Source organism: Sapajus apella, unplaced genomic scaffold (genome assembly GCF_009761245.1).
Source record: "Sapajus apella isolate SASKATOON/1434 unplaced genomic scaffold, GSC_monkey_1.0 scaffold51, whole genome shotgun sequence".
Taxonomy (NCBI): Eukaryota; Metazoa; Chordata; class Mammalia; order Primates; family Cebidae; genus Sapajus; species Sapajus apella.
The window spans coordinates 13,093,726-13,104,959 of NW_022436991.1; positions in this window are offsets into that span (position 1 = coordinate 13,093,726).

Genomic DNA, 11,234 nt, shown 5'->3' on the forward strand with positions numbered 1-11,234 from the left:
AGACTCAATTCTTGAACAGAGAACTAAAACTTTTTAGCTGGAAGCTCTACCACTCTCCACGCTCCGCAGGAGGCTCACTCTTGAAGGTGGCTGAGCATGCAAAGGAGTCTTGTCTGCTCAGGCTGGCTCTGGCCACATGTTGCTAAGCCTTGCCCAGAGTTCAGCTCCTCATTTGGGATCCCTGGAGGGCTCTTCCCACTGCTCTGGATCTCTGGGAGATGTATTTACAAGTCCTATATCCTCAAATTTTACCTACAGACACTTTTTTTTTTTCTTTCAAGACGGGGTTTCACTCTGTCACCCAAGCTGTAGTGCAGTGGAGTGATCTCGGCTCACAGCATCCTCCACCTCCTGGGGTCAAAGGGGAATTCGTTGTCTCACTAAAATAAAACATTTAGGAGGCTATGGATTCAGGCTACGGATTCATCTTCCCATCTTAACCTCCTGAGTAGCTGGAATTACAGGCGTGCACCACCACGCCTGGTTAATTTTTGTATTTTTTGTAGAGACAAGGTTTAACCATGTTATCCAGGCTGGTCTCAAACTCCTGGGTTCAAGCAATCTGCCCCCGCCTCATCCTTCCAAAGTGCTGGGATTACAGGTGTGAGCCACCATGCCTGGCCCCTACGGACATTTTGATATCATTATCTATATTTAAAAATCAAAAAAAAATTAGATGTTTAACTTTTGTTAAAATGAAAAGAACCGGGAAATCTGGTCCCAGGTGTCTTCATGGAGGTAAGGAGCAGCTGCTCTCCTTACACTGACCAAGTGCTCTCCAGTTTTCCCCAGTCCTCCCCACTCCCTGTCATATCCCATCCCAGCCTGTGTCACGCACTTTTATTTTTCACCTGGTACCTGCACATATGTGAGTCCACTAGACCTTTACAGGGAGAGAGCTGAGCCCAGGCCTCCAAGGGATAGGGGCAGTTCAGGTGGAATGAAGAAGACAGCGGAAGGACGAGTCTTTATCAGGGATGCTCTAAGTTCCAGGCCAGATGTCCGGCAGAGGTGGTAATGATTCGAAAAAGATGGGCTCTGTTCACAGCCTGGTGAGAGAGACGGATGCCTGAATCCCAGCATCTCTTTCTTTCCCACGGCTGCTGTGTGGTTCCTTTGACCCTCCAAATCGCACACTGAAGTGTGATCCCCAGCATCAGAGGTGGGGCCTGATGAATGGCTTGGTGTGTCCTCTTGGTAATGAGTGAGTTCTTGCTCTATTATTTCCTTCAAGAGCTGTTTACTAGAAGGAGCCTGGTATCTCCCTCCCTTTTTTGCTTCCTCTCTCGCATGTGATCTCTGCACTCACCAGCTCCCTTTCACCTTCTGCCATGAGTGGAAGCGGTCTGAGGCCCTCTCCAGAAGCCCAAGCCGATGTGGTCACCATGTTTCTTGTACAGCCTGAAGAGCCATGCACTGAATAAACCTCTTTTATTAATAAATTCCCGAGCCTCAGGCATCACTTTCTAGAACACAAATGGACTAAAACACCCATCTAAGTGCCCAGCATGGCAGGGTACAGCCATCTTGTGCTGCTGAGATGAAATTTCTGGAGGTAAATTGAAAATTAGCTATGAATTGAACATGATTATTTCTTGAAAGCCTTGTGTTTTCACATCAAAATTGGTCTAACTTTTTTTTTGACTGAGTCTCGCTCTGTCACCCAGGCCAGAGTGCAGTGGTGCGATCTCAGCTCACTGCAACCTCCACCTCCTGGATTTAAGCAATTCTCCTGCCTCAGCCTCCTGAGTAGCTGGGACTACAGGCACATGCAGCCGTGCCTGGCTAATTTTTTGTATTTTAGTAGAGGTGGGGTTTCACTGTGTTGCCTAAGCTGAGGCAGAAAATCTTCAACCTCTTCATATTTTAAAAAAAGTGTTACCCAAAAAATGAAAAATTAAAAAAGGCTGGGCATGGTGGCTCATGCCTGTAATCCCAGAACTTTGGGAGGCTGGGGTGGGTGGATTGCCTGAGCCCAAGCATTTGACACAAGCCTGAGCAATGTGGTAAAACCCTGTCTCTACTAAAAATACAAAAAAAAAAAAAAATTAGCTGGGCGTGGTGGCAGTCACCTGCAATCCCAGCTACTTGGGAGGCTGAGGCAGGAGAATTGTTTGAACCTGGTGGGGGGTGGTTGCAGTGAGCTGAGATCACGCCATTGCTCTCCATCCTGGGCAACACAGTGAGACTCTGTCCCAAAAAATTAATACATAAATAAATAGAAGTTTTATACGATTGAGATTCCAGCAAAGTGAACCTTGTTTATCCTGAACCTCCTGTGTTCTCCTGACACATGGAGTTGAACCCAGGAGCATAGGTACCCCACTGTGAGAAGCACACATAAAACAGAAAATGATAACGAATATGGTAAGTACTGTACCTGACACTCTCCTGCCTCAGGACGTTTGCACTGGCTCTTCCCTCTGCCTGGAAGGATCTGACCCCCAGATACCTCCGTGGCTCACTCTCTCAGCCACATCTTTGTGTAAGCATCATGTCACTGAAGCTCATCGTCATCCCCCCATTTAAATCACCGCTGCCCCTTCCCTGCGACACTCCTACATCTCTTTACCCAATTCTTTCTTTTTCCTCCATGGCATTTATCACTTTTAATCACCTCATATACTTTTCTTACATCTTGTATCTACTGTTTATTTCCCCCCTGGATATTAAGCTCCACAAGAGCCCGCATCTTTGCCTGATGTGTTCATTGCTGCATCTCCAGCTCCTAAAACAGAAGCTGATGTAGCGCAGGACTTTAAGAAGTATTTTTTAAAGAAATGAATGAATAAATGAACAAATGGATGGTGTGTCCTCTCCTGGGAGATGGGACACTCGAGTGAATTTGATCATTATATTGTACATCTGCTTTGTCAAGAAAGCTCAAATATGAAAGTACATGAGTGCTTTTAATTATTTATTTATTTATTTATTTATTTATTTTTTGAGATGGAGTCTCACGCTGTCACCTAGTCTGTAGTGCAGAGGCACGATCTTGGCTCACTGCAACCTCTGCCTCCTGGGTTCAAGCAATTCTCCTACGAGTAGCTAGGATTACAGGCACACCACCACACCCAGCTAATTTTTTTGTATTTTTAGTAAAAACAGGGTTTCACCATGTTGACCAGGATGGTCTCCATCTCCTGACCTCATGATCCTCCCACCTCTGCCTCCCAAAGTGCTGGGATTTCAGGCGTGAGCCACCACGCTCGGCCCATGAGTGCTTTTGAATACAAAGGACTAAAAGGCCATGAGGAGCAAGACATCATCTCACTTTGTTCCCATGTCCCAGTCCCAGTCCCTCCCGCCGCTGGCCCAGGCCATCTGCAGCTCACCGCTGGACTATACCACGACTTTCTGGACACATCATCACCCGTCCTCCAGGCTTCTCCCCACCCAGGGCAGGTGCCAGAACAGACAGTGTTTTCTGAATTAGAAAGGGGCACCCCCTAAGGGTTTGTAGCCCCACAGGCACACAAACTTGGTAGACTGACAAATGCTGATATTAGACGAACCTGCAAAATTGACCCCACTCTGATTGCAAGCGAGATGCCCCATGCTGTGTGCCTTATACGAGAAACAGCCCGCACAACTGTTGCTTGGCAGCCCTGTGAGCATCACATCACGGCCAGAATTTTTCTCCAGCAATTCAGGTGTGCAATAAATGTCACAGTACTTTATTTGTCTAAAATCAAATTAAATCTGACTCTAATCCCCCCGTTTCTCCAGGCTGGAGGGAAATTCAATCTCAGTATTTTTGAAGCTCTCTTTCCACGGTTTGAACAGCTTCCTGGAGGGTCTTAGGAAATAAAAAAAAAAGGAAGTCTTTTAGATGGATGCTCATGCCCAGGTCTATGCATGCTGGCGAGAGGAAACACAAGAAAGGGAACATTCCCAGAAAAGTTTGGGGTACCAACACCACAGACCGTGGGACCAGCATGAGCTGCGTCAAAGGCAGGACTGTACTGTGAGGCTGGAGGAGGGACCTCTGTGTTGTTCAGGATGATGAGTTCCTTCTCACATTCTTGCCCTGAAACATATTCAGAGACAGCTGTTTGATCATCCACCCATCCATCTATTCATCCATCCATCACTCAACAAATATACATTGGGCTTCTACTTTCTGCTAGACCCAGGGGATATATTGCTGAAGGAAACAGACGCAGCCTCTACTTAACTAGAGCATGCAAGTAGCAGGGAAACAGATAATAGATCAACAACCAAGTGAATATATTGTTATAAATGGCAGTCAAGGCTTTAGAAGAAAAAGGAGGATGCTATGCAAGAGAATAACTAGGCAGGTCAGGGCAGCATGACTGAGGCAACAGGTGAGCCAACACCTGGGATGTGACAAGAAGTGAGACAGGTAGAGTGGGCGAGGAGCGTGGAGCCTTCTAGCCAGCAGGGCAGCAGGGCAGCAGGAAGGAGTCTGGGTATAGATGCATTTTTCTCAAGACTGGGGCCACAGCCTTCATGAGGCACTCAAATTGACCTTGATACCCACTGACTTTAAGAGCCCTAAGCCTGGTCTGTTTTTATTCTTTTTTTTGTTTTGTTTTTTCTGAGATGGAATCTCTGTCACTCAGGCTGAAGTGCAGTGGTACTATCTCAGCTCATTGTAACCTCTGCCTACTGGGATCAAGCTATTCTCCTGCCTCGGCCTCCAGAGTAACTGGGATTACATGTGCCCGTCAGCACGCCTGACTATTCTTTGTATTTTTCGTAGAGACAGAGTCTCATTATGTTGTCCAGGCTGGTCTCGAACTCCTGGCCTCAAGGGATCTGTCCACCTCGGCCTCCCAAAGTGCTGAGATTACAGGTGTGCACCTCCCGCTCTTCTTTATATATATGCACGCTCCTGAGGGAGGCTGATGCCTCGCAGCAAAGTCCAGGACTAAAAATCTCAGGGGTAGTGCTGGTTCTGTGATGTGGCATTTTTAAAGGCTCTCTTTCATTCCCTTCTTCTTGCTCCTCCTCCCTCCCCACCTCCCACCCTGGCCCCTGCTGAAACACACAGACACGCTGCAGGTCCTCAAGTAGGTACAACTCAAAATGCCAGAGCAACGGAACAGCGGGATGTGAGGCAGAAACACAGCTTATAAACTGTCTCCCGACCCAGGCAGGCGCCAGTGAAATGTTTGACAGCCCAGGAGATGGATCGGCAATACGGCTTGCGCCACACTTCCAGGGTGGAATTGAAGCCATCCTTCCTGGGAACGGCCTCATAGATCAGCCTGCATGGGCTCATCAGCCCAGCCTCCAAACGCTGTCCCTTGCCATCTCCACTTCCTTGTGACTCCGCTCCAGGCCTCCAGGCTCTGGGGGGCTCTGTCTTGGGCTGGAGTCAGCCTAGGGAGGTTCAGATCCATGAACACTAGACCCGAAGGAAGGCCTCAGGTAGAGGAAATGCCATGACAGAAATCCCAGCGGCGAGAGGACTTAGCAAGTGTTTTCAACACATGCTTCTCTTGTTCCTTGAGGTGCAATTAAATTACTCTTTTGATATAATAGTTAATACAATTTTACAACAACCAGGCCCATTGTGTTTTCCATGTGCCAGAGACTGTGCCCAATCTACATATAAGTCAGTGCATGTACCTAGATGGTCAACCTATGTGTGTTGACTCATTTAGTCCACAGGACATCTTAAGAGTTAGGTGCTATTAGCCCCATTTAGAGACGAGAACACTGAGGCAGGAGAGGGTGCAATCCAGGAGCTGAGACACAGCAGAATGAGGCCATCGGGGCTCTCCAAGAAGCAGGTGCTGAGACAGAGCTGGAAGGCAGGGAGCTTAGAGGAGGTAATGCCTATGAGAGGCAGGAGGCTGGAGCCTCACACCACTCTGCAGGCTTCACAGGGTTGACTGCAGGAGCGCAAAGCAAAGAGTGCCCATCAGAGTCCTGGGTTGGGTGGAAATTGCCAGACCCCAGTACCACTGCCTTGCTTAGGACTAGAGGCTGTTCCAAGAAGAACAGGACCTCCCAGTAGAGGCTGAAGCAGATCCTGAAGGAGCTAATAGCTAGACACATTCCCCGCAGCTGCACAGAGGGTCCTTCCTTGAAGGGAGATCTGAACAGTGCTTCCCCTGTGTCCATCATACAGAGAGAGGATTCGCATCCTGTTCACCTACAGTCCAAGCAGCTAACCCCTGTAGGAGCCTGTTGCCACGTCTCTAAAGTGTAAAGCCAGAAATGCAGAAGGAACCTCTGAGAGCCTGCTGTCCACCTGCCTCCCTAGAGAGATGAGCCAGAGAAGTTAAGTAACTGGGCCAAGGTCACACAGCAAGCCAGTGGTGGGGTCGAGTCTCCTTGCTTAGAGACAGGACACTGACTACATTCCTGTGCTGTCTTTCTCCAGGTTTGTCCTGGAACTCAGGCCCACAGGGCTATGACTTGTAAGATCAGCCATCTGATTGTGGCCTCATCTTCACATGCTCCCAGGCACCCTCTGCCCTGAGAAGCAGGGGAAGATTAGGCAGAACCAGAGTTCTCCCACATCCCCGGACTCTCTTGGCTAGTTGGAGTAAACGCACTGGGGCAAAGGCCAGTGGAGGCACAAAGGGGAAGGGAAGTGGGAGTCAGGGAGGGCTTCCTGGAGGAGGAAACACTGTTGCCGAGTCTTGAAGGATGAGTAGCTGTCTGAGTGGGGAATGATGGTATAGGGAGAGCAAGCTGAGGTGCAGGACAATGTCAGCAGAGATGTAACAGGAAGAAAGAGCAGCCCACATTCTGAGAATTACTGATGGTCACGTTCACAGCAGAATAACGAGAGGGACACTGGACAGGTAGGCATGACCAGATAATGAAAGGACTTTGAGGGAAGGACAATGGGGAGCCAGTGGAGATGCTAGAGAGAGGGACAGGGTCAGATTTGTGTTTTGAAAAGCTCTCTCTAGCAGCAACGAGGAAAGTGCATTGGAAGGAAGTAATACTAGAGGCAGGGGGACCTGGAGGGAGGCTGGGACGGCACCTGAGCAAAGACGAAGGATTCGAACTTAGGGCTCAGCAATCCGTTGATAGGGGGAGGGTCATGCCATGGCACCCTGTCTAGTCCCTGGGCGAGTGATGGAGGCTGCCATCATTGAAAGACTGACGCAGGAGGAAGACCACACTGTGGGGTTGATGAGACAGCTGCAATCCCAGCTACTGAAGAGACAATTTACATGTGGATGAGTTGAAGGTAGCAACATATGTGCAACCTCAGATGGGAAGAATCCTCCTAAGAAACAGGTGTTTATGAAGACTTTTCTTGGCTGAAGAGAGACCTGTGTGACCCATGAAGGGACCAGTGGAAGTCAGAGCCAAAATGTTAGAAAGTAAAAACACGCAGAGCCAAGAGAGAAGAAACTGATGATTGCAACCTTGCAACAGGCCGACTGCTGCAGATCAGTGGAAGAAGGGGACCCAGCAACATGCTGGGAAGAATAGCCTGAGGAAGGAGGGTGAGCCAGGCACGGTGGCTCGTGCCTGTACTCCCAGCACGTTGGGAGGCTGAGACGGGCAGATCACTTGAGGTCAGGAGTTCAAGACCAGCCTGGTCAACATGGCAAAACCCAGTCTCTACTGAAAACACAAAAGTTAGCCAGGCATGGTAGCCTATGCCTGTTTAATCCCAGCTACTGAGGAGGCTGAGGCACGAGAATCGCTTGAACCCAGGAGGCAGAGGTTGCAGTGAGCCACGACTGGGCCACTGCACTCCAGCCTGGGTGACAGAGCAAGACTCCATCTCAAAAAAAAGTAAATAAGTAAAAATGAAGGAGGGTGAGCAAGAAAGCATCCTGGCTTGGAAATTAGGGAGAGCATGGCATCCGGCACCATCGCTGTGCTGAGAAAATGGGGCCAGCCCAGAGAGTCCTAGCTTGGTGACCTCACAGCAGCTGGAGAGAGAACCAGAGGCTGACAAGATGGAAGGAGGGTTAGCAACATCAAATGCTGACCTTGCTGTCAACCGGGGCAAGGATGTAGCAGTACCTATTGGGTTTGGCCACTTGTCAGGGAGAGGAAAGGGGTGACAGCAATTGAAGTTTCCATGGAATATGGGGACAGAAGTCTTGGATGAGGAGTGAGGGGAAGAAAAAGAAGTAAAGGCAATGAGAAGAGCCTTTCTTTCAAGGACCAAGCAAAATAGTTTCTGGAGGATAGACAGGGCCAAAGAATGTCTTCTCTGTAGGTTTTTTATTTTTTAGACAGTCTTGTTCTTTTAGCTGCACTCCAGGCTGGAGCGCAGTGGCCCCATCTCAACTCGCTGCCATGTCTGCCTTCTGGGTTCAAGCAATTCTCCTGCCTCAGCCTCCTAAGTAGCTGGGATTACAGGTGCGGGCCACCACGCTGGCTAATTTTTGTGTTTTTAGTGGAGATGGGATTTCACCATGTTGATCAGGCTGGTCTTGAACTCCTGACCTCGTGATCCACCCGTCTCAACCTCCCAATGTGCTGGGATTACAGGCGTGAGCCACCACACCCAGCTTTTCTCTGTGCTTTTTAAGTCGTTGTATTTCTTTCCTCTTTGCGTACGTCTATCTCACGTAACATTACGTAAGTGAGCAAATGTAATTATATGCGTGCTTCTATTTATTTTATTTATAGTCTCGTTCCTTCCCTAGCATTGTACCCCTAACACAGGCATCTCGGGTCAACAGCCTGCCTTGTTTCTTTGTCTATTTTTCTCCACGTTCATTAAATCCAATCCAGATGTGGAAGAGAGTCAGTGTTCTGCAGCAACCACAGTAAGGCTTTGCCGCTCCTGAAAACATTGCAATGTGTCTATATCAGTCGGTGAGAAGCTGATTCCCTGAGCCTTTTAGATCCTTCCTCCCCCCCACCGCAGCCTATCCTGCGGACATCAAATGGTTACGGTTGCTCAGTATGGTGACTGCAGTGTGTGTGTGTGTCTATGTGTGTGTCTGTGTGTGTGTTTGTGTGTGTCTGTGTTTGTGTTTGTGTGTATGTCTGTGTGTGTGTCTGTGTGTGTCTGTGTGTATCTGTGTATATGTGTCTGTGTGTGTGTTTGTGTGTCTGTGTGTGTGTTTGTGTGTCTGTGTGTGTGTGATGTATATATATATGTGTGTGTCTGAGGGGACACATAAACATGGCATCATATTACACATGTCTCTACCTTTTGCTGTTTGACACTCAGCCATGCCTCATGGAAATCCCTCCTTGTCACCTGATGTGTTCTTCGTCTTCCTTATGGATACATAATGATCCATAATGTGACCACCCCATAATGTCATCAGCCGTTTTTCTTGTTTCCCCAGGTGATTTAGTAAGGCATATAGGCCGTCAACTAGGACCTAGGAGAGAAAGAGAAGGAAGAAGGAGATATTAAAGACGCAGAAGAAAGAAAGGAGGGAGTGAGGGGCCCCTGAGAAGGTGGGAAGGAGCAGGGAGAGGGACTGCCCATGGCCAGGCAGAACTGCACCTGCCCACAAAGCAGAATGTGCAGCAGCTGTGAACGAGCTGTGCCCATCTGACCGCCCATCAGTGCACTCTCCCTCCCATAGCCTGGGTGAGCTTTATAAGTGACAGGACCTGATTGTGCCACACTCTCTGCTCCACAACTTCAAGGATAAAGACCAACTCCTTTACCATGGCCACAGATGGCCCAGCTTCCGTCTCCAAACTCAGGCGGTGTCATCTCACCTTTGCTTCCTGAGCTCCAGCTGCTCTGACTTCCTTTTGCTCTTAGGCTTGCCTTGTTTCCTCCTGCCCCAGGGCCTTTGCATGTGCTGTTTTTACCATCAGGTGTGATCTCCTGCTGTTGTCCCTTCACTTAATCTCCTAGGAGAGCCTTGGGAAAACCCTCCAAATATTGCCTGACACTCTTTTAAAAAGACCAGCATGAAATGGTGTTCATGTGTTATATGATGTTAATAAGTTCTGAAGGTATGCTAAATAAAGTAAACTAAAACCTCCACTTACTTCTATTAAAAGTCTTGCATATCTGTGGTAAGAAAGGAAAATTATTCAGTGGCTAACGGTCTTTTTAGTGACAGCTCATTTCTGTTTCAGAATTATACATACTTGCTTTTCTGACGTATGGATATAGAAATGTCTCTATAAATAGATTAAAGAAAAACCTGTCCATCAACAATCCAAACTGAGGAAAGAAAGCCCAACACTGGGAGTCACCATAAATCTCTAGATCTCTTCCCCAACAAAGTGAGATGAAGTGTCCCCTCCCCAAACCCTTACTCCTAAATTAGCTCTTCTAGCCAAAGGTCAAGGATAGCCATCTCCATTATTTTCCCAAAACTACCCACATAACTACCGACCCTTTTCTAACAGACTCTCTCTCTCTCTCTCTCTCTCTATATATATATATATATATACACACACACACACACATATATCTCACGTGTGCACACACACACACACACACACACACACACAGATAGAAGCTAAAATTATAACTACAAGAAGTAAAGAAAGACAAATGACAAAGTGGTTGTGTTTTTTTTCTGTCTTGCTATCCGATGGTTTCTGGCTCTTTAGAAACTTACCATTGGAAATGAGCTTGCCTAGAGGTGCTAGCCACAGGATGGAAGCCCCAGGCAGAAGAAGCATAAAGCACCTGCGTGATGCTCTCTCACGCCCCGGACTTCAGATCAGCATTATTTCCTTGGAGAAGCCACCCCACCTGACCCCTGCATTGGTCAGGACTTCCCTGAAACTCCCAGGACTTTATGGCTTATAACAGTTCTTAATAATATGTTTATGCTGTGATAATGTGATTCCTTCTAGTTTCCTTCCCTTTCTAAACTGTAAGCTCAATGAGGTGGGAGCTTTGCCTTTCTTATCAATAGTTGTATTCTTAGCGCCTGTCACTATGCCAGGCATTATAGTATATACTCAATAAATTTTTTGAACTAATACAAAGGGATAAAAAGAGGAAGGAAGAAAGAAATTAAGAAAAAAAGAGGAAGAAGGAAGGGAGGAAGAAAGAAAGACGGTAGGGAGGAAAAATGAGGAAGGAAGGAGGGAGGGAGGGAGAAAGGAGGGAGGGAGTGAGAAAGAAAGAAGGAAGGAAGGAAAAAGGAAGGAAAGAAGGAAGGAAGGGAGGGAGGAAGGCAGAAAGAAGAAAGGAGGGAGGGGGGAAAGGAGGGAGAGAGGGACAAAGGAAGAAGGAAAGGAGAGAGGAAAGAAGAAGAAAGGAAGGTTATTTATGATTATAGGAATAAACAAAAAAATAAAGAAAGGAAGGAGGAAGGAAGGAAGGAGGGAGGGATGGAGGG